Genomic DNA, 23,982 nt, shown 5'->3' on the forward strand with positions numbered 1-23,982 from the left:
GATGCCTTGTTACCCCTGAGGCGTTTTCACCACTAGAAAGAGAAGGAGGGAATAACACAGGAAGGCAGCTCAGGAATGGAACAGCCCTGCGTTAATTTAAATATGCAAGAATGTCATCAAGCTACTGTCCTACCTGGCTTGTTTGTTTGGGGTTTTTTTGCTTTTGTTGCCACTGAAGTGCCTGTCTGAAGTGTTTTGTATGATGAGAATGAAACGCATCCTGCCCCAGAATCAGCTTAAGGACTAGCCACCGCTCAACTTTCACTTAAATCATCAAAATAAGCAACAAGCAAAACTTACAATGCCGTGTTGGTTTCCCTGCATGAACATGAATTGGATCTTAAATCCTCCTCAGTCTGAGAGGGGAGGCTCATGCTGAGCACTCTGAGGCCTTGAACTCCTCTCAACCAGTGGGTAAAGCTTTAAGCAGCATCTCTGGCTGTTTTACCCAAATGCTTTGCAGTGTTTAGTGTGGTTACGCTCCTGAGCTTTTGCTATGATACATGGCTGTGCGTACAACCCCTTTTATAGAGCGGCAGGGCTGAGCCGAGAGAGGCTGCGTGACTCTCCTAGCCTCGGGCAGGAAATCTGTGGTAAGTCTGATGAAGTCTTCACTGCCTTTACAGGGTAACACCCTAACCTTTAGGCCATCTCTTCTCTGCGCATGTAAGGTGATAATGAGACTACATCGAATGCGGCATGGCTGCAAGAATTTCTTAAGAGAAGAAGTGCTTGTGGCTTGTGGGCTTTGTTCCAGGTGTGGAGGTGGTTGCTGCTGAGATCTATCTGCAGTGCCATTAATAATTTTTTATTTCCTGACTAAATTAACTCCCACTCCTCTCACATTGCGACCCAGTCAGAAGGTTGTAGCAGGTTGTTTTTTTGTGATAGAGTTTGCGCTTAGCCGCATCAGAATAAAGAAGAAACCTTTTGGTGGTGGACGGCTCTTTCTTCTGGCTTGGGAACTGCAGGCCAGTTTGCATTTGTTGGGGCTGTGACCACTTGTTGAACCTGTCTAAGTTTAGCTGTCAGGAATGGGGGGAGCTTGACTCTTACTGGGGTGGGTAAAATTGGGAGTTCATTATAAGGAGGGCAAGATTAGATGGCATGTGAATTAGCCCTACCACATGTATCACCAATCGTGCAAGGTGCTGTACAGGCATAGACTGGAAAATCCCCACCCTAATCTGCTTACTGTCTAACCATAAGATAAGAAACACAGGGGGTAATGAAAAAGGAAGCAATGAGACCATATGAGTCAGCACGATGGCTGTTCATCAACAGCAGCCTGATAGTTGGGAAGGATTTGCTAGAGGATAGAGAAGGCCCTTTCAAAACTGTCCAAAGGTAATGAAGTAGCACTGAATGTGATTTCTGGGAATGCAGTGTTGTACCAGGGGGTGCTCCGAGAACTTAGAGTGGTTACTGGAGGCCTGAGTTGCAGAGGCAGGTATGGAGAGGTAAGCACTAGTTTCCAAAGCACAACCCTGGCTACTGTGACACTGGTGAGAAGCCACAGCACTGCTGGTGCCTGTGGAGCACAACTGGGGCAGGCAGCAGGACAAATCTCCTGCCCGCAGCCTGGGACTGGATGGGTCTAAGAGCTATGAGAGCTGGCCGTGCCAGCGGCATTATAGGTGGGTGCTAGGGAGAGCAAGCATACCAGGCTGCGCTTGCTTGGTTTTTTCCCGTCCACTATATCAGGTAGTCTAAATAAAGGTTGTTGCTTTCCTAGTGAATCTGCCTCACATGTAGATAGACAACACTTTTATCGCTTCTGCCGCTTAGACTGTGTGAAGTGAGCTGGAGGAGTAGGAAAATATTGTGGAGACAAACTGGAGAAGAGGAGGGTCTCGCTGTGTTTTCTGCAAGAGTGCAGGCAGAACTTCTGACAGTATCCCTGACCTCTCTCTGGCCCATGTAGTGGGTGCCGTCGGCCTGCAGGATGTGGTCTTTATGTGTAGATCAACAATGGAGTCGAGAGTGGCGTGGATAGCTATAGACGTGCTAGCCATCTCGGCTGATAACTGGGCCACAGTGAGCTATAAATTGCTGTTGCGCTCGGTCTTGTGCTATGAGGTGGCTGTGGGGAAGTCTCCAGTGACAAAAAGGGTAGTGTGAGTGGAGCAGCCCTTTCCCGCTGCCCTCTATAGATCTCTTCTGCGCCTGGATCTGTGATGGTGGCCCATGCTTGGTGTGCTGGCTCTCCTCTGGCACACTGGCTGGAGAAAGGCTAGCTGGGCTGGTGGGATGAACCAGCTTGGTGAGCCTGTGCATTTCCAGTCTTCAGCAACCAATGGTGTCTTTCTGAGCCATTGTATTGCCTGAGTAGCACAGCTCAGATCTCTTGATGGGTAGTCACTCAACAGACTGTACGTGGGTGCTGGCAAGGAGCATGACTGGAGCTGCATTTCTGAAGGAGGCCAGAGTTGCCAGTCGATGATGTATGGGCTGAATCTGGCCTGCCAGAGCAACTTTTTCCTTGTGCAGGCTACCCTGCAATCCTTCCCTAGGGCTCTGACACTTCGCTGGTTCAAAAAGACTTGAATGTAACCAAAACACAACGCCTGGACAGGGCTTCCCCCGTCAGATCCCCCCATCACAGAAGTCTTTCTCCAAACATACGATGCTTTGCTCTCGCAGTTCTCAAAAAGGTACTTCTGCCTGACCTTCACTCCAGCTCCAGGGGCCTCTCCTCTGGGCAGGCGGTTGATACACCCTCCTCTCCTGGTTCCCAAGCCTCTCGGTCTCTGATTTAAAGTAAGCCTCCCCCCGGTGCAGGGTGGAGGTGGCCCTGTAGCCGTGAGATGTCCTGCTGGGGAGGCCGATCCCTGGGGCAGAGCAAGGCTGGTGCTTCCCTCTCCCTGCAGTTTTGAGGACAGTGCCCATCAAACGCCGGGGGAGCGGCAGAGCGGAGGGCTGTGTCCCCGGCCCGGACAGCTGCCTGCTGGTGACTGAAGGCAGGGCACCATCTGGTGGCATGAAAGGAATTTATCCACTCGTCTGTTGGAGAGCAGGCCTGGCTTTCTCAGCCAGATATCAACTAGTAGTTTCCACCTATTCTTTTTTCTTTTTTTCTTTTTTTTAATTTTTTTTTTAATTTCTCTTCCACAGCATTAAGCCCCTCTATGGTTTTCCCTGCCTGCCTGATGCACTTGTTTCTCCCCAGCTGCTGCGACCACCTCTTGCAGAGAGGCTTAAGCTGACAAACTTGGCCAGCTCCAGGTCGTTCCTGAAGCATGGTACAGTGTCTCAGACTGGAAGGAGCATTACAGAGCCACCTGCAGAGCCCAAGGACAGGCTCTGCTAGGGCCTGAGATGTGACAGCTCCACTCCTGTTAGAGCTGTCCTGGTCAGATCAGACGTCTGTCTAGCCTAGTATCCTCTTCCTTGCAGCAGATGGTTAGGGAAGGATGGACAAAGGCAGTGAGCTAGCAGCCACAGATCAGCTAGATGGTCTGCCAGCCTCCAACGGGCAGGCAGGAACATCTTGAGTTTGACGTCGTGCCTCTATTTTGAATAACCTTCTGTGGGTTTCATCCTTCCTGATTTTGAGTCGTCACCATTTGAACTCATGAAGACTCCTAGTGTTCACTACACCTTGTGGATGGGCAGCTGGGCAGGAGCCTTCTGCCCTGGGCCAGGAGATGGAACAGCTGTCCGAGGTTGCATGGGCATCATTCATCTGCATGCTGGGGCTTGTGCCTCAGAGCAGATGTCAGAAAGGACTGGTGGCATGTCACTGCTGTCTCTCTTTTCCAGGTCCCTTGGAGGGATCAGATATGCCAGATGTGTCCAGATTGTGGATCTGCTGATCTTCAAGCAGAGAGGAGCGGTAGCACACAGCTGAGAACCAACTCTCTGTACCAAATGGGGTGATTTGGCTCCTCCAGATCCCTTGAGACCCCAACTGTTTGAGGGCTACTGGACACTTGAGCTTGGCTGTTCCCTAAGAAGGCAGTGTCAAAAATCAGGTAGAGAAAAGTGGAGGTCTGCTGTTTTGTGAAAATCATGGCAGTCCAAGCTCTTTCTCACCCAAAATTCTCCTGGATTTTGGGTGGGTTTTGCTTCTGGTTTGGGGTCTCCTGAAACCTGGATGGTGAGGATTGAGGTGTTTCTCCCCTCGGCTGGCAGGTTAGACAGCTGCTGGTTTCACCAAGCAGATGAATTTCATGCACTTCCCTTTCATTTTGCTGTTGGCTTCCCATAGAATCATAGAATCATTTAGGTTGGAAAAGACCTTTAAGATCATCAAGTCCAACCATTAACCTAGCACTGCCAAGTCCACCACTAAACCACGTCCCTAAGTGCCACGTCTACATGTCTTTTAAATACCTCCAGGGATGGTGACTCAACCACTTCCCTGGGCAGCCTGTTCCAGTGCCTGACAACCCTTTCAGTGAAGAAATTTTTCCAAATATCCAATCTAAACCTCCCCTGGCACAACTTGAGGCCATTTCTTCTTGTCCTATCACTTGCTACTTGGGAGAAAAGACCAACACCCACCTGGCTACAACCTCCTTTCAGGTAGTTGTAGAGAGCAATAAGGTCTCCCCTGAGAGACATCCCATGAGACATCCCATCAGCTTTCCCGGTCTCTCACTAGTGTCTCAGATTCTCAGAGCAGTGCTGTCCCCTTTTTTCTTTGGACTGGAGCCACAGCAGCCCCTAGAAAACACTCATCTGGCTAGTTGCTGTTGCTTTTTGTCCTGTAACCAAATGCAGGTACCTCCTGGCCTGTGAATGTGTGTCCCAGCACAACTTACCTGCTCGGGGTGGAGAAAGTGTTCCAGAGTCGGGAGGAACAGGCTGCGAGCTAAGAGTTGTGCCAGGCTCTGAAACAGGCACCCCTGCACTATAAATCATTTTGTCCAGTGTTTAGGTCTGACTGCTTTCAGTGCTCTAGGAGAGGGCAGCACAGGACTGGTTTTCTGATACGCTCTTGTGCCTTTCGTGTAAGCAGGGAAAAGCAGCGGGGCCACTGAAAGTCCATCTTTGCAAATTCACATTTTGCCACCAGAGAGCTCCCGTCCTTCACACCAGTCCAAGGGTGAGGAAATAATGGCCAACATGGCAAAAAAGTCCATCAGTCTCCACCACATCCCAGCTTTCATTGTAAGAGCCAGAGTCTGTAATGCTTGCTCAGCCTTTTAAAAAACATATTATTCTTTTAGCACTTGGATGAGTTTTGCCCCTTAATTCCAGGCTTCTTATGAAAGGAGGAATATTGAAGCTACCTAATATGAGAAAACACAGTGAGCAGGTAGAAATCTGATGGCAGCAATGCAGTTTTCCTCTCTCTGGTGGTTTGGACAGTCTTGCTGATGCAATAGCAAGGCTTGAGAGAGTCTGCCTGAAGCACTAGCCTTGCTGCTAGTAGTCCTACAGAAGAACTTCTGCTTGCATCTGTGACTTACAGTTCTAGAAACAGCTTTGGCACATGCACTAGGTTTAGGTTTGTATTAATTTGAGTTTGTAATCACTAGTGATATCACTTTTCCTGTTTAATTATGGGGTTGAAGGATTAACTCCCCCGAACAATGTACTTCTGGCCTTTTCCATCCACCCTCTTCCCTTCCAATGCCTGGCTCATTTCCCCGTTCTTACCTGGCATTTTCACAAACACATATTACATGCTCCCACATTTCTGCTCTGCTGAGGAGACATGTCTTCCACACTTGGAGGAAAAGATGAGTAGTTGGTTTAGTTCATTGAATATGTGAAACTGATAACTAAAAAGTTAGTCCTGGATGAGCAGTTTGAACACTAGAGTGAGTTTGGAAAAATGATTGTGTTTGTTTATTTTTTGGGGGGGCAATGTGATGTCTTGCCTTTCTTGTATGCCTCTCCTCCCTGCTCCTTATCTGTGCTGAGAGCCTGAGGAAGCCCTGGCTCACCTGGAGCCTGTGAGACATCAGCCAAGGAGCATCTGCCCTTTATGGCCACCCCTGTGGCATCTTGGCAGAGATGAATCTGCAAACTCCAGCAGAGATTGACAGGCCCATCCTTGCAACTACTCTGAGTTTGCTCAGTCTCCTCCATTTCTGTTTAGACACCCCTTTCCTGTGGTGCCCCATACCTGACAGAAATCCTAAAGGAACTGAGAGTTGGGGAGCATAAGGCACTGTCACATCTCATCAGATCTAGTCTCTATTGTCCTGCTTTAGAGTCACTTCAACAAAGGCCCTATCTGCCAGCAATTCCTAAAGTCCATACCACAAAAAGTCTATACCACAAAAAAGCAACAGTAGTGTGATATTTAAAAAAGCCCTTACCTCTAAAGCCTCAGACCAGTGGGTGTTAACTGCGTGACTGTACCCCAAAGACTGGCTCCTTCCTCTCCTCGCCTTGTTGTCTGGAGATGATGAGTGAGGGCCATGCTTGGCTGTAGCTGTGGCCAAGAGGCAATCCTGTTCAAAGCCACAGTGCTCTCTCGGGGGAGACGGTGCAGAATCATCAGGCTCCCTGCTTCCTGGAGCAGCACGTTGTGCCACCGCTCTGTGTTGTGGGAGTTTTTATTGCAACTTACTGTGCTCTGAAACAGGTCTGGTGGAGACCTAGGCTTCTTTTTCACTGCCTGTCTCGTTTCTTGCTTGGAGTCCTGCAGGTTGTCTTGGGAGGTAGGTTTCCTGCAGGTTTCATTATGCTGAGCACTGCCGTGCAGTCACAGGATAGGGAAAATGGGGCCATAGGTTAAGATAAAAGCTTATGTTGGTCTAGACAGCATGATCTTCAAGGGAAGATGGAGGGAATTGGAAGGTTGCTTAGTTTAAGGAAGAGAGGACTTAAGAAGTTACAGCAATCTCCAAACATATGTGAGGTCATCTGTGGAAGAGTAATGTGTCCTGTGTTCACGCTAGCTGAAGACAAGCTGTCTTAGTCTTAGGTCATAGCAAGGGACATCAGCATTTGGGATCAGAAGAATGTTTCCAAGGGTGAGGACAGCAAACCAGTGGAGGAGGTTACTTGGTAAAGAAAATGTCTTTTCATAGAGGTTCTTCAAAAGCAGCATCAAGAATGATGTAACTTCCACCCGTGTCCTCAGCTGGTCTATCAGAGCAAAGGGCCTCCTCACCAAAGCTTCTGCAGCACAGAGAGAGGAGAGTGGAAGCACACCTCTGGAGACCTGCGTGGCAAGTCCCCTCTTCTTAGGCCTAGGATCTTTCCCGTGATCGATCCAAAAAGGTTGTGTGCAGTGTCTGTTGGAAACTGAGTCACATAGTGCCAGGGAAGAGGAGAAGGAAGTCCTTCAAAATCCAGGTGGTTACCAGGATAATAATTTTACCCCAGGGAACTCAGGACACATCTCTGGCACCTTTCAATCCAACGCAGCTTCCTTCTGGCTCTGGCTGGAGTTAGTGGTTCAGAAACATTATCCTAGCTCGTGGAGACAAGCCTGGTCTGCAACGTTGTCCCTTCTCTGGTCACAACTTGCTCTGGCTGCACTGGGCAGTAGCATTACATCGAACAAGATTGCCCCAAACTAGAAATAGAAGCTTGTAGTAGTCCTAAGTACAGATCGGACATGTACGTCCCTGTTGGCAACAAGAGACTGCAGCAGCTCTAGGTAGTTTGCAAGAGGCCCCCTGGGGCATTGGTTTTGTTCCTGAGAGTGCTGGGTTAGGCAGAATTGCCAAGGCAAGCCAGAAGCTCTGCTTATGCTCCCTTACGTATGCAGTGAGCTCCGTCTCGCTGAGAAGCAAACCAGCAGAACTGAACAGCCAGCTTGGAGACGGAGTTCTTATCCACAAAACACTCTCTCCCTCCTGCTGAGCTCTCTGCTCTTGGTACAGAGCCTGATTCTCACTCCAGCATGAAGGGATTTTAAATGGGGTGTGAATTAATGGTAGTGCCATATAAAGTGTCCTGTCTTTCTCCTGAGTAGCATAAAGGATCTTTAGCATGAATGAGAATTGGCTGTAATGCTGCAGCAGTGGTGAAGGGAGTTCCACTTTTAGCTGAAATAGGTTGAATTTTGACTGAAGCATTTTTGCTATCCAGATTTTCGCTAGAAACATATCTAAAGATATGTTCATATCTTCAGTGATCATCAAAACAGCTTCTTAGCGGGGAGGATCCTGCTTTTGTCACAGAGTTGCAACATAAATGTGTCACAGCACCAAAACCCTGGCTGGAGGTATGCATCCTGGAAGGCTATCTGACCTGGAGGTGCTTCAAAGCAGCAGGACACCTGCAGTTGTAAACCTGGTGCAGGTCAGGGGAAATGTTTCAAAAGTTAGAGTGAGTTTGGGAACATACATGTTGGAAGATCAGCATATGCTAGTGTGCGTCTGTGTGTGAATATCCACAGGCAAAAAAGAGCCAGGGCTCTTCTAGAGTGGGAGAACTTGCTTAATCATTTATTTACATGCTCCAACACTTGCATTTTCATGAGGCTTAGATATTTCATGTATTTGCCAGAACAAACACAGCACAAGATTCTTCTAAGCTGTTGATGAAATCATTGAGGGGCTCTGCTTCTACTTGTGATTTTCCACTTCTTTGAGTTTACTTTGAGATGTGAATATAAAATCTGGCACTCACAGGCACCATGTGGGTTTGTGATGGTCTTGGGAGCACTGCTTCTCCATAAAACAATGTCTTGATCGCATCCAAGCACAGATGTTGTTTGTTTGTCTGTGACAGGTGTAGCATCAATGATATTTGCTTGTTGAGCCATCCAAGTCATGCTTTAATGGAAATTCTTTAAAGAAGTTACAAATAGTTCATTTTAATACACTGGTTCAGTAAACACTGCAGTAAACTCTTTGGAAGAGAGGCTGAATTATACAAATAAGAGAGTTATGTATGGAGGGGAAATGGACAGCTTTTTTATGGCATATTGCAGTGGTTACCAAGCCTTATGGTTTTGTCAGCACTCTCAGGATGTTGTATATATTTTTTATTCTTAAAATCCCAGCTGCTGGAAGGAAGATATTGCAGAGTCTCCATTTTCTCATTTTAAAAAAGCAAGTTTCTAACCCTCATGGTTTCTTAGAAAAACATGAAAACATGAGCTGAATGTTCCAGATAGGATGTTGAAATCAAACACAATGGAAAACTTGGTTCATAGCTTTAAAATCCAGACAGCAAATAAACAGCCTTAGATTGGCTTAGAAATTCTGCAGTTTGGAAACATATCAATATCCGACTTCTGGGACCTGACTGCTGGCATGAGGGCACATGTGATTTTGGAATCAGAGTTTAGTCTCTTTTTGATAAGGCAACACTGATTTTTCTAAAAAGTAAATATTTCTTTAAAATATTTTTTTAATATTTCTCTGGTGAGAACACCTCTTTTTCAAAACTTTCTTGAGCATTTCTTGAGTCTCATTTTGTCTCTTTTTTTGTTTGTCAACTCATTTTGTTTGGTTCTGAGTTGAGAATTTCATCCTGAATCTCTTGGTTCATGCTTCTTTACCTCTTGACTTTAATGTTTCTGCCTGGAGATTTCCATTTGGTTTGGTTTTGATGTTGACCTCAGATTTGGTGTTTTCTTCCTTTCCTCATTTTGGCTTCTTCATCCTGTTCTTTGCTTTCCAGCTTTGTTTTGAACTCATGCTGGAAAATTCCACCTTGGGTGATGGGTGATGTTGCACCTGGATGTTGCCTTTTATCGGCTGAGCGCATGATGTTTCTGAGTGGCTCAGTGCAGCCACTCAAAGTCACATTTGGGCTCATCTTCTCGTGACTGGGGAAGTTGTTGGCTTGGTTTGTGTTTTTCCAGAGGACGTGACTGGTTTTTTGGTGAAAGAAAGACATGCACAATGCAGGAATTCATGGAGACAGAATTTCAGTTCTCTGAGCAGAACTAGCCCTGAGGGTCTGCAGCAGCAAAATTTGTTGGCCAGAGTGCTGGTGAAGCTGTTGGGTGGTGAGAGAGAAGTTGGAGGATGAAAACCAAAGAGGTCCTTCTCCCTCCTATCCCCTACTTGTGCAACATGGCAGTGATGATTGCCAATATTCATCCATGCTGCAGCGTTCAGACCAGGTGGTTCTTGCACTCCACTCCTGGAGCTAACAGGCAAATTCAAGCTCAGATGCTGCCTTGGCTCAAACTGTGGTGCTTTCTTAAAGTTGGAAGATGGACGTCTAAACACAGTTGCTCTGGGCCTAAGATCTTGCTCTTAGGAGCTGGCTCGATTGGGCACAGCCCAATCCACAGCAGCTAGCCCGAATATTCCAGCATGAATATTTAGAGTTCAAGCTACCACCCAGCAATGAGAACAGACACCCTGTTGTATCCTAGGCCTTAACCCTGCCCTTTGTCTTGCAGAAGAATTCCCTTTTCTGACTTGACTGACTCCAGGTTTTATGTTGTGAACTGTATTCCCTACTTGCAGAATGAAAATAAAGGGTCTGCAGAGTCCTGGTTATTGGAGTCCCAAGGAACAGCAGCGGGATGAGTATGACCTACATGGGAAGCTCATGGCAGGAGTACGTGTTGGGGAAGTTGTGGTTCAGGGAAGGTGAGGAACCAGCATATAGCACTGTCCAAGGCTGACAGCCCATCTGAAGAGGATCCTGAGGTAGGTGTGACAGCTGTGGGTGCATGGGGGTGTGAAGTTAGCGTATCTCTGCATAGCCGAGCTGCAGATGAAATAGTTTCTTTGGAGCCAGTACAGCTAGCGGCTTTTTTCCAGATACTGTCATCCTGCTCTGAACCTGTCCGGGACTGTTTTGGAAAGGGTATGGTTTCTCTCCTAGATTGTGGGAGGCAGATTGCTTCCCATGTGTCTGCATTTAGGGGAGAAACCACGGGTGGGTGTTAGCACATCCACACAGTATTGAACTCTGCAACAACCCTTGCAGACTGCCATCTCTCAGCTTCTCCAGCAGTCAGGCTGCCAGCACTTAGAACCATTTTTCCCTTGGGGAAATTTCACCTACACGAAATGATGTTTTTAGACCTGGACCATCCAGTGTTTAGGATGAGACAAAGTACTATCCCTGGTGTGATTTTTCTTTTCCAGATGTCTTTAGTTACTTTGTTAAGGCTAGAAATCCACAGATTAAGGTCTGCAGCTCTGAGCATCGTACACATGAGATAGAAATGTCTTAACCATAGACAGGCTTGCTAGAGCTTCTTTGTCAGTGTCCTTGCCTTAAAAGCTCAAGTATTTGTATCATCCTGTAGTTTATCCTGTAGCAGTCCCATAGCTGTCCAGGGCTTCACGCCCATATGGATAATTAGCAGTCAAGCTCTTATACTCCATCTAATTCAGGCCTTTCCCAGTATTATTTACCTCAGATGGCCCCATATGTGCTGGGTGCAAGGCAAGGGACAATTCATGCATTAAGCAATGTATATGACAGGCTGCCACAAGGTAGGGGCAACTGCCATTTTAAACCAACAAGAGAGGTGCCTCCAAGGTTTAGCTGCCATAGACTGGACAAGACCCTGAGTAACCTGATCAAGCTGGATCTGCTTTGAGCAGGGAGCTGGACTTGATGACCTCCAGAAATCTCTTCCAACCTTCCAACTCTGTGACAGATTCAGCAGTATTATATTGCAGGGGACTTGCTAGAGACCACATAGGACATCTATAACAGAACCAGTGCATCTGGTGACAGACCCTTCATCCTGCTACCAAGTGAGGCTGCAGCTATCCCAGCTCGAATAAAGAAAAGCAGGAGTGGCATAGCTGGGAAGAGAAGGAAGTGGGGAGAGGCATTCCTTTGAGCCATACATCAGGTCACGTCTCATGGCACGGACTGACTTATCTGTGTTTGCCAACCTTTAATAAGTAGTGCATGCGCACATTTCAGAGGAAGCTGCTGGAGGGCATATAGTGATTAGAAGCAATTGAGTAGGCAGAGGGAGATATAGAAAGTTCGAGGTGGCATGGCCAGGTCCATGAGGATACTGTGGCACTGCTGGTCTCCAGAGCAAGTGGTTACCCACTTCTCAAAACACTCATTTCTGAACTGCTACTTAAAATTCCTAAGTGAGGACTCTGCAGAAAGCATGACCTTAGAACAGGGCTGGTGGGACTCGGCGTGCTTGCTGGAGCAAGATGCTGTAGCAGAACAAGCGAAAAATCCCAATTTTTATTTTTCTTTAAAAGCTTTCTCAGCCTCTCCTCAAACTGAAATGTGTGGGAGTTTGACCATCAGAGCCCAAATCTGTGAGCTGTCGTAGATCTGAGAGAAGTGGTTTCTGACAGATCTGATGCCTTCAGTGCTTTTTTCTCCTTCCTTCTCCTTGCCCAGCTGGGGTGTTGTTGCAAGGTGTCTGTGATGTTTCTCAGAGTTGTTTTTGATTTGCCAGTAATGCCTGTGCCTGGTTGCTCAGTTTGTTTGTGCTGGAATACTCTATTTGAGAAACGTCTACTGTGGGATATTTGTTCTCTGCGAAGAGTTTGGTTCTTCCTTTTCTTTTAAAACCGGGTTTGCTGTGTAAGAGCATGCAAAGGATCTGTATTTTGGCCATGTTCTGTAATATTTGCTTGAAATTGGCTGGCTCTGTAAATATTCTTGCCAATAAACTTGCGAATATCAACAGCGTGAAGTTCTGTTGTGTAGTATAGTAAGAAACTTTTTCAGCATTGGGGTAGAAGGGATCTATTAAAATACCTAGTTTCTTGTTAGCATATAGGTAGGACAGAACAGATAAAATACAACTCTAGATATCAGAGGTGGAAGAGACCCTGAGTGCCCATTTTGTCCATTTCCCTGTCTATGTGCAGGTTTAACCTAAGTAAAACTTCATAATAGCTGTCTGCCCAGTGACACGGAGTCTGTCCCCTCTCCTGGCAAACTGCTCCACATCTGAACAGGATAAACTAGATGCGTCTATTCCTGCGGCGTTTATATGGAATCCGGATCTGTTGTTTCATTGCATGCTGAAAGGCATGAATTAATTCCAGAGTAAACTGAGCATGCATCTGGTTTATTCGTGTGCATGTTTGTGCTTCAAACCTTTGCTTGAGTGATTGCCTCTGGTGCTGCCCTGCATTTCCAGAATTTTTGGGTTAGTGAGCAATTCTTCTTTGGGGCACTACATCTCTGTCCCAATAAGCTGGGGGAAAGTTTGTCTGACCTGGGAATGCGATAAGAGCTGCAGAATATTTTTGGAGAGTTTGGTGTTTTTACTGCAAAGATGCTCAGGTGAAAAAGTCATGATGTATTTTCCCAGTATTATACAGGGAAAATTTACATTTTTGTCCCCATTCCTTGGCTGGATTGTTTTTGCAAGCCCTAGTTTTTGCAAGTTTTGTGCTGTGCAAAAGGAGGCAAGGTCAGCCCTCTCCTTCCTAAGGCTAGGACATGCCTTCATGTCCTACAAAATACACACATGGCTAAGGCATTGCCATGTTCTTCATGATGTCTCCACCACCCTTCCTTCCACCTGTCCCCTGCACCTCCATCTGCTGTCTATACAAGCCCCTCTTCAGTTCATTAAGCTTAGAGGTAGCCCATGTACTTCATTGGCAGTGTGCCCTGCGCCTAAGAAATGAGTCCTAACCAGTAGGCTTACTTACTGATGTGCATCGGAAGTTCAGGGCTTTTGGAGCTGGGTGCTGACTCTGTCCTAGGGACAGCAGGTGGGGAGTGACTTCAACACCGCAACATCAGGAGTCCAATGGTCTGGAAGACTGCGGTTTTGGGTTGCTATAGACCTGGACACTGTGTGTCACCTGGTGCAAAGAGCTGGTGTGCGGGCCCCATGACCCTAGGCAGAGGCAGAAAGTAGTAGAGGGAGGTGAAGCCAGGGCTTTCTGTTCTCTGCTAAATGAGATGTAATGCAATGATTTTTGCATTCCAGGGCGTTTCTGTTGTCCTTTGGTGTGCATCAGTGGATATAAAGATTGTTCTGAATCTTCTGAAGCCTGAGGAGCCTGAAAAAACAGGCAGAGGGTTTGACTTGTAGTAGGAAAGACAAAAGGGGGAAAACGTAACTGTTAGATATCTATTCCCACCCCTCACCTCCAATAAAGCTCTTTGGGGTAATATGCAGAAGGTGCAGGTTTGGAAGGAAAGGAATCTACCTTTGCATGCATCCTGGGATGTCTGTGAACTCAACAGCTGAAATGTTTGGAGCCAAGTAGGAACATAGGAACAATGCTGAACTGTGGGCCAGGAGAGGTGTCAGGCCAGATGGGAAGGAAGCTTGGAAAGAGCAGATGGCTCCCTAGCTTTTATATCTCCTGGTAGCCCCCAGTGCACATGTATTTTTGGATGTATATCCCTGAAGCATCTAGAGAGTCAAGGAGATACTCCCCAGATGAAGGAGAATTGGCTCTGCTTCCTTCCTCAGCTCTGTCTCAGACACCAGCTGGATGTGACCTGTCTGCATCTGGGGAAATTCCAGGCTAGGCCTCTGCCTTTGGCAAAGTGTGTATGGCAAATGGATGATAAAAGCTTACTATTTAAGGATGGGGGGGCGGGTGGGGGGGTGGGGGTGGTAGAGAAGACCTTTTTATAAGCCAGGGCTTTTGATTAAAGAGGCAGTGGGTTCTTGCAATGGAGATTAGTTGAGTAGTGCTCTGGCATCTGCACTAGCTGGATCGTTCACTTGCCGTGGGACATGTTTGGTGAAGCATCCTGATGCCTGGACTTCTGCCACAGGATAATCATGTGGGTCTTATGTTCCCACAGGTGTCAAGGGGAGACTCAGCAAATGTTGGCCTTGGCTGCGGACAGGACTGTGGTTGTGGGGGTTTGCAAGCAATGTGATCTCACCCATGACCCTGGATGCCTTTACAGAATCTGGCACCTCCCTGCACTACTTCCCCTTCTGTGCCTGGTTCATCTTGACTCCTCTGTACTTGGCATTGGGATGTTGTGTTGCAAAGATATCTCGCTGGAGAACGTATTTGTGCTTCCTCACAGTCATGCCCCAAGTCAAGGTGTGTCTGGTTACCAGACCAGCTCTGTGTGTCTTGGTTTGTGTTTGTTGCTGTAGATCCATTGCTGCCTTCTAGCACTGCTTCACGTCACACTCTTCACCACGGGCTTGCAGCTCCACATAAATAAGAAGCCTCCCTGGAACTGTCTATCAGGTGGGCTTGCTCAGCCTGATCCCAGCTGAGGAGGTGCACTGAGCTTGGCTTATATATCATACCATACCTGGCCGCTTGCAACAGCGAGGAGGGTTGCCTGATTGCTAGGGTGGGCAGGAAGGGAAAGAAGGCAATTTCCTGGCCATGTTGTGAATTTTAGAGAAAAGACACATATGTGGGTTTTTGGGAAGGGTGGATGACAGGCTTCTATTCAGTGAGACATTCAGGCGGTGGAGTTCCAAGGAGTGCTCCCTTGTCATGCAGTCAGAGGAAGAGTAGTATTGGTGCCCGAGTGCTGGGGTGAACAGAATTAAGGCAGGGACTGAACTGGGAGGTTGGCCAGTGTGTTTTCATGGCTTGGGAAAGAGGGGAGAAGGAGGGACTTGCCTGCTTGTGTTGAGTATGTCTGCAAAGTTTTGTAGGACTAATCTGGTCCTATAGGTCTCACAGAGAAGCCAAAGAGTAAAGGGGATGAAATTTATGTGTGGATGTGTACACAGCCTCTCCCCTTCTCTGTTTGTCTACTGAAAGTGCAGTACTCCTACATATGAATCACAGAACTTGTGGTAGGTACTACTGTTTCATTGGCTTGGCAGGTTTTGCTGACTGTCAGTGGTTAGATTTGGACAATGTTCTTGAAGGGCCTTGTTGTCTGAATACTTTATGCCCCCTTGGAAGTTCTCGCTGTTGGTGCCTGTGCTTTTTGACGTCATTTTGCTGGATAATCACTGGCATTGCCTGCCTCTGAGTGCTCAATGTGTTATACAGCTGCAATTTAATTTTTCCCTCTTAAAACTCCCACTGAGAGAACTGGTGTGCTTGGTGACCAGAGCAGGTATTCAGCTGTGTCAGTCTTCACAGGATGACTTCTCTACAAAATAGGCAAAACCGTAATTACAGCTAAAGCCTCTTATTTCTTCTGTTTAATTGTGTATGGCTGGCAGCAAAGATGTCAGTGAAAAAGCAGTGAGGTTCTTTTTAAATTGGTATTAATGGGACTAGACACATGGGGAGAGATACATGAGAACTGCTTCCAGCCTAGAAGCAGCAGCTGCAGAAACGTGTTACTTGTTTATTGAGACTGTGGTATGCCCAGGAAGAAGAAAATGCATGAGGCTGGGATTCAGCAGTTGGGTCCCAGGTCTCAGCCCTGCCTGAGAGCTCTAGGTAAATCATCTCACTTCTTTCTTCCCATTCTCTCCATTCCCTTACACTGGTAGCTCCCTGAGCCAAGGGTTGTCTCATGAAGTTGAGAGCTAGCCGGCCACCCTCATCTTATGGGCCATGTCCCAAAACGCCCACATGGCCTGGGGCTCCTTTCTGATCCTGAGACCAACTGTTGGTTTACTTCTGCCTGTTTTTGTTTTTCCAGAATCTCTAATCTCTAATCACAACTGTTTGGTGACTAAATGACTCCTAGAGCGGCAGGACACTTTCATCACTTAAATCCAACAGCGTGGGCTTCACAACAGAGGATAGCGTGTTGTGGGGACTGGTTGGGCTGTTGTTCTCTTGAGCATGGGTGAGAGGGTTTTGGAGAAAGTGGCTTTCATGTGGGGTCAGGGTCAGAGAGGACTGCAGACACAATTACTCTGTCTTCAGTGGGATCGCCCCTGCTTGCCACAGGCTTCAACTCGTCTCACCCCAGCAGTGAGTCACACAGTGTGACTGAGCTGGTTAGGCCCAGGCTGGGAAGGGAGAACAGCAGGGGATCTGAGCTGGAGGCATCTCCAGACCCTCCCCGATCCCCAGGCTGGAGTCAGGAGGGGAGAAGAACAGAGGCAGCTTAGAGGTCTCTCATGTTTCCTTTTTTCCATGGCTACTTTCTCAGCCTCCCCTGTTCTGTGGATTCCTGTAAACCCCAACTTCTGCCTTGTGCAAAGGGCTGTGTTTCCCCTGGTACCACTCCTCTCATAGCAAGAACCCTCTGTGCTCTTTCTTCCCTGTACCTTCTGCTAGGGAATGTCCAATTACACAGACACTGTGTCTTAAGGACAGCCTCTTGGCTGATGATCTTCACTGATCATCTACATTGTTCCACCTGCCCTTGACATGATGTTCCCTCACCCATGTTGGCTATGGAAACCTCCTTAGAAGGGCCCCTGTGTTGCTCATGAGGAAGTAGATGGGGGTTCTCAGCAGCCTAAATTGCCTCTTAATGGACTTGTAGAAGCAGATGTAGAGCCCCTGGGTTTCAGGCAGCTGAGGTACTGTGTAGATCACAGAATCACAAAATGGCAGGGGTTGGAAGGGACCTCTGGAGATCAAGTCTAACCCCCCCGCTAAAGCAGGATCACCTAGACCAGGTTGCACAGGATTGTGTCCAGGCAGGTTTTGAATATCTCTGGAGAAGGAGACTCCACAACCTCTCTGGGCAGCGTGTTCCAGTGCTCTGTCACCCTCACAGTGAAGAAGTTTTTCCTCACATTCAGATGGAAATTCCTGTGTTCCAGTTTGTGCCCGTTGCCCCTTGTCCCATCACTGGGCACCACTGAAAAGAGTCTGGGCCCTTCCTCTTGATGAGATCCCCTCTCAAGTCTTCTCCAGGCAAAACAGACCAAGCTCTCTCGGCCTTTCCTCATAAGAAGAAATGCTCCAGTCCCCTAATCATCTTTGTAGCCCTCCACTGGACTCTCTCCAGTAGGTCTCTGTCTTTCTTGAACTGGGAAGCCCAGAACCGGACACAGAACTCCTGATGTGGCCTCATCAGGGCAGAGTAGATGGGGAGGATAACCTCCCTCAACCTGCTGGCCACGCTCTTCTTAAGGCAGTCCAGGATACCATTGGCGTTCTTGGCCATGAGGGCACATTGCTGGCTCATGTTTAACTTGTCCACCAGGACTCCCAGGTCCTTCTCTGCAGATCTGCAGATCATCTCTGCAACTTTTCTGCTATAATTTGTATCATGGTAAGAGGTCTGCAACCTTCTTTTTCTCTCCTAAAGGAGCCTGCAAACTAGCATTCATAATAGGAAAGGTGAGACTGCTTTAGTTTCTCCTGTGATTCTGGAAACTAGGGCCCTAGCAGATGCCTTCATCTGGCAGCGGGGAGAGGATGTCTGGGTTTTGACCTAAGTTAGAACCACCGCTTTTTTCTTGTGCAAGTCTCTATAAGCAAAGGGGTGAATTACATCCAAAACTGAGGCTGCTGGGGTGACCTTGAAATACTGGACCCTTTTGCAGCCAAAATCCTTTGGGGTGGGGGGAGAGAGCCTGCATTCCTGACAGTATTAAAGTCGACATTGCTAATTATGTGCGAGGGTGGATTACTGCATGGCATGCAACGAGTCATTAATGTTAATCAATCAGAAGTACACGGAATATGCCTTTTTCGTTATTAACAATGACCTCCTGGAAGGACTTTCCCCCTATGGTTGAAAGGAAATATGCTGAGGTAAGAAAGAAAGAAATAATAATAATGCAATTAAATGAGAGGTATTAAGGCATGTTTTCAATCTCCCTCTCCTGATTCTGGGCCTTGATTCAAATCTCATTCAATGTATTCAGTTACGTTGTGTGTTCTAGAGCAATAACCTTGCTTGTGCTGGTTTTGCAAGCCATCGGTTGTACTAGGAGTTCAATGAATAGCCATATTGACAGCTCCCTAAACTCACAGTTTGCTTCTCCAGGAAACGTGATCTTCAAGAAAGATGCAGAAAGATCATACAGGACAGGTCTTCATCCAGTGCAAGCTGACTTCAATCCAGTGAACTCCAAATGATTTGTGGTATTGTGATGCTTAAGCACTGAAGTCCTTGCTTGTGTTTGCAGATGCTGTACCAGCATGGGAGAAGGAAGCAGCTCTTATCACTCAGAGCTTCAAATTACTGTGTAACCTGAACAGCGAGATCCTAGGCAGAGGAACAGTGGCAAGCAGCAGGAAGATAGGGTTTTAATGAACTACCTTCCTGTCCAGGGCTTTATTTTTTTCCTCATCAAACCAAAGTTTGATCCTGGAATTTGAAAGAAAAAAGAGCAGGTGGCTCTGGGAGTAGTTCAGATGAATACTTTTGGAGGAGAATTAAATTTGTCTTTGGGAAGCCAACAAAGGGTTCAGAAGATGTATCCTCATCTTTGAAAGTTAGGGATAGGTAAGGTGGTAGTCCTGCTTCTGCTCTTTGCATCAAGAAAGCATTACCCCACCTGGCAGAGTGACATTATGTGGTTGCTTGTGTGTTTTCAAGCCCAGAATTGGAGTGCTGGACTGTAAACCCTCCAGACTTCTTGCTTTGTGGGACTGTGCTTGGTTTGCTCAGCACAGTGGGACTTCAGATAGATAACGCTGCTGAATGCTGAAGTGGTCATAGCATACTTGTAATAACTACCTCAAGGCATGCTCAGTTGCTCCCTAATTTTGTAATGAAGTGCAGCCACGGTAAATAAGGTCTTTTTGTTGTTGAGTGATTTCCTACTAGGTAAAATACTGTTCAGCTGGAATCCTAAAGTTTAACAGCCAGTATCTAAGTGCCCAGTGGAATACATTGACCTGGCACGAAATGATTCAGAATAACCAGAAAGAAAATATCAAGTGGCAGTGTGGTTAATTAATTCCACATCCAAATGCCTAACTTCTCTTTATTCTGTCTCTGCTGATTTTAGGTCCTTGGCATTTGAAAAGAGGAAGGATTGAACACATAATGTCAGTGCATTCTCCAGTTGAGACTGGTGGCCTGATCAGGAAGTCACTGTTCAAACATCTGGGTGGCAATTTAGCTTTTAAAAACAGTGATCCCTCAAGAATATATTCTCATGCATCATTTTTATTCCCCTTGCTGCTCTCAGTTATTGAGGTGGTTATTTGTTTATTGGATGGGGGGTGTGTGTGTGTGTGTGTTTTCATATGTTCGTGGTTTTATTAGTTTATTCTTAGCCTAGTAAGAAACATCTTTTTCCCAATAAATGTCTCTGAGTATGACATGTTGCTGCTGGGTTGGTGGAGTGATGTATCGTCGCAGCTCTGCTAACCTTTATGGATTTGGTTTCCTCTCAGAAATCTCACAATAATTTGCAGACTTTTTTTCAAGTCCTGTCCCTGGACTCGTGTGAACCCTGTTACTCGTCACACTGCATTTGGTTCTGGCTGTCGGTTTGGCAGAGGAAAACAGGGAAATCTAACCCTGATTTATAATTGATATGGTTAAGAAAGGAATCAAAAAGCAGATTTGAAAAGCATTTAGATTGTATTGGTTTTGAGATATTTCAAAGGTAATTTCCTAGCTTTAGGGAGCATGATTACTCATTTTGCAACATCGGAGGTTTGCTATCTCGTTGCTTAGTGACAGCAAAAGGTGGTGTACCTCTTGCAGGTCCTGGTTTCCGTCCTGAGTGCTGTGCAGAGATTAAAGCTTTGCAGGCTGGCTTTCCAACCCTGCAGGAACCAGCGTGGGACTGTTGTAATTATCTTTAGACAAATGCAGATAGCAGGCCTGGAGTGGAGGTACTTAGATAACGTGCATGGAACTGCAATAATGGCAATTTTTCTGGGAAGTGCAGCCAAACTCTGTCCCCAGAGAATACCACTGTGTACAGGTTAGGAATTGCCAAAGCTGTGAGCAGATGACAAAATCTGCCACACTTAAATATATTCTTTTCCAAAAGAACACATGCCCCATGTTTATTTTCATATTAAGAAGCAAACTTGGGAACATGGCCCATAGCACCACTACCTATGGATGTGTGCCATTGTACTTTCACCTGGCATTTCTATTGTCCATGTCTTTATGAACTTGATCCTACGAATCATACCATTCAATTAAACTGGAGATTTTATCCTTTGGTCTCACTGAGACAGAGCTGCCCATATAACTAACTGGAAAATGGTCTGGCTGACTGTATTTCACAGGATTCTCTGCACCTGTACAGATGGCAAGAGGCTTTGGCTGGAGGCTAAAGGACTTTGAAGGATTTTCTGCAAATATGAATATATTCTGATAATTAGACTTGTAAAAGCAAAGCTTTCATGTTTGAGAAATATATTTTTGAGTGGTAGAGAATGAAGAAAATGTTACCTAATTTATTACTGAATGCTTGTGAAAGACTTAATACTCATAAAACCAGCAGTATGCCAGAGACAATGGAGGGGATCCTGCAGCGGGTCTCTGCACGTTTCCTTGCAAAGCTATGCCAAAGCTCCTTAATCCTGATCTTAATTGTTTCAGTGGAAGGCATTTGCTGAACAAAGAGCTGCAACTGTGTCAACTCTGTGCACTGAGTTTGTGAGGAGGCCAGAATATCCAGTCAGGGTGGAACTGGGGTCCACCAACACCATACCGTTGTGGTTGCACTCTTAAGATTTTAAGTGAAAGGTCTGATCCATGCAGCTCTTCCTACAGGAGCCAGGCACTTGACCCCCCCAATAAATTGCAATGAAACTAAAGCTTCTGTGTCCCTGCCCTGCTGCCGTGTTTATAAAAGCCTAATTATTATCCAGTTAACAATCTGAGAAGGGACACGTTCATACAATTTAATTTTTCCTCCTCATGTTCACACAATTTACTTCTTCCTGCTCAAATGAATCCTTTGAAGCTAGCCAGCCAGTGCACTTGGTGCCTTTTCTACACAAGTATGTATTATGCAGATTGCTGGGAAAAGGTTGTGCTATTTTTTTGTTTGTGAACAGCTCCAGAGATAAGCGTTGGCCTCCTAGGTACTGAGGGCCATTCTTTGCCACTTCCTGAACCCTTATAAGGTTCCTCTTTAAGGTTTGTGCTGGTGGCATTCTGCAGCTCTGTGTCGTCAGCTGCATTGAATGCTGTGATCTGGCTTTCTGTCTGCCCGCTTGGATGACTGAAACTTTCGAACTGGAGTGAACCAACTGTCAGCAACTGGATATGAAGCAGTCCTGCTCACTCACAAATTACTGTGTTCTTGTTTGAATAAAAGTACTGCTCTGAAAGTGCATCTTTGCTTGTGCACTTGAGCTTACTGAAACCTGAAGGATGGCTAGCTATAAATGTGGGATGCAGCATGGCCTAAGGATTAACTGTGGGGACTTTCTATGTATTAGTTTAATTAATGAAAATAGATGCGGTACTCTTATTTATGTATAACAGTATGTAGTCTTCTGAAAGGCCCTTTGATGTTTTGGAGTGGGCTGATCTTTTTGCTGAAAGTACACATGTAGAGCAGCGTGTGAACCACTGGCTGGGTAAATTTTGGGGTTGTTCACAATTTCATTTCCTTCTTGAGGGAAAAATCTCAGCGGCCAAGTATCTCAGTGTGTTTGGTATGGGTGACTGTCTGGTTTTGTTTGCAAGCTACCTTGACTTCCCAAGGATTTCTCTCTTGCAGTTGTTAAACGTACTAAATGTCCCTGACCCTTCCCAATGCTTCACATCCAACAAGCACAATGTAGAAAAGAGCTTAAGTCCTTTCTAATGAGAAACAGCCAGGAATCATGCTGGCAATTCACCCCCTTGAGAACAGGCTGTTCTCTGCACTCAAATGTTTCATAGACCAGAGTTTTGCTTCCCCATACAAAAAAAAAAGCCTTAACCAGGCAGAATTTGCTGCTCTGAAATGCTGAGTAGGCAGAAACTGTAACCGCTTCAGAACCTAGCACAGAGGTTGTACATCTATGGGGACTGTGAATACATCCAGGCTATGCACCATTGGTTTGTCTTCCAACAAGAAATCGATGCAATTACTTGACAGCACAACAGTTGTCTCATAAAAAACAACAAATGAAAAACCCCCAAACCCAAGAAAACCAAAACCCAGTTGCGACTGTTATGTCTGTCTGCGTGGTGCCATGCGACCCAAAGTGGTCTGGCATCTGGCTGCCAGCTGGCCTGGCTCTGCTGGGAACATAGTGGAGGAGCTCACTTCAACCGACAAAAACTTGAGGTTCTGAATGGACCTTTAATTGTGGCTTCTTGCAAGCATTAGGGATTTGTAGTCTTGCTCCCCACAAAGGGCCTTCATCATAAATGTGTATATGTATAGTCCAGGGGTGATATGCTTAGTAAACACCCACATTTGTCCTATGTCCTAAAGCCCTTGGACTTGGCAGTAGTGAAGTTACAGCTATGAGCTGTTGTCAAGGGAGAACAGGAGTGATTAGATTTATAGAGAGGACAAAAGTGGTGTGGCTAGTGAACCACCTTCTCCTGGGGAGCTTGGGATGGCTCTGCACAGAGGTACTGTAAAGGAAACTCTTTCCCCTTTGGGCTTCCTGGGACCTGTGAAGCCTCAGAGCATGAGCTCTAGCCTTTGCAGGCTTCTCTGCTACACTTTGTTTCTCTGCTGTGTGCAGACCGTGGCCCAAACTTGGAAGAAATACTTCTTTATGGCCTGGCCTTTCTTCTACATTGAGCAAACTTCTGTTGAAGCATCTGACCATTTCACGCCAACTTTAGAGCTTGCTGCTGGAAGACATGGGAATGGACAGTACCCCAGCAGCACAGCACACAAACATACACTTTATTTTAGACTTATTTTTAGCTGTGTGAAGTCACTGGTATTCTTCAGAAGCTAAGCTTAAACATGCACTTTGTGCTTCTGATTGGATTGGAGACCAAGGACAGAATTAATTTTCTTGTCAGCTCTGAACCAAACAATTCCTAGGGAAGAAAAAACATCTGGTAAGAACTAATGAATACAAATCTTAAACAGTAAAGCTATTTCTCCTGCAGGCTGAGGCGAACAAGGGCATAAGAAGAAGAATACAGAAGAAAAGGGAATGGCTGAATTATTCTTAGTAAATACAAGCTAATGCAGCAGTCAAAGGCACCAGATTGCATAAAATCTCTGGCGATAATTTTGAATATATGCTATTGCTGTGCCAACACTTATATTTCTCAGGGTAAAAAAGGATGCTGGTGTAGGGGCTTTTTTTGCTAGCATCCCAAGTGCACCAGTACTTCACTTAAATGAGCATTCACTATCAATATCGTGGCTTCATTGCTTCAGTTGCACAATCTGACCATAACTGATTGCTTGCAGTTATTTGAAATGCAGCTTTTCTGCTGGCAATTACT

At 46.2% G+C, this 23,982-nt stretch overlaps 1 protein-coding gene, 1 long non-coding RNA gene and 1 other non-coding gene across 3 annotated transcripts in view; 2 read left to right on the forward strand and 1 right to left on the reverse strand.

Moving 5' to 3' along the window:
• The window catches only part of MGME1 (mitochondrial genome maintenance exonuclease 1), a 215,286-nt gene that overhangs the window by 131,415 nt on the left and 59,889 nt on the right, over positions 1–23,982 (reverse strand). The gene's annotated exons all lie outside the window — the stretch shown is intronic.
• On the forward strand, positions 563–22,720 carry LOC142601141 (uncharacterized). The gene is made up of 4 exons (XR_012834758.1): positions 563–593; positions 10,344–10,529; positions 14,602–14,852; positions 19,604–22,720. It is a non-coding gene; the product is annotated as an uncharacterized LOC142601141 (long non-coding RNA).
• On the forward strand, positions 13,219–13,347 carry LOC142601477 (U6atac minor spliceosomal RNA). Its single transcript, XR_012835035.1, has one exon. It is a non-coding gene; the product is annotated as a U6atac minor spliceosomal RNA (small nuclear RNA).

The sequence above is a fragment of the Balearica regulorum genome, chromosome 3, assembly GCF_011004875.1.
Source record: "Balearica regulorum gibbericeps isolate bBalReg1 chromosome 3, bBalReg1.pri, whole genome shotgun sequence".
Taxonomy (NCBI): domain Eukaryota; kingdom Metazoa; phylum Chordata; class Aves; order Gruiformes; family Gruidae; genus Balearica; species Balearica regulorum.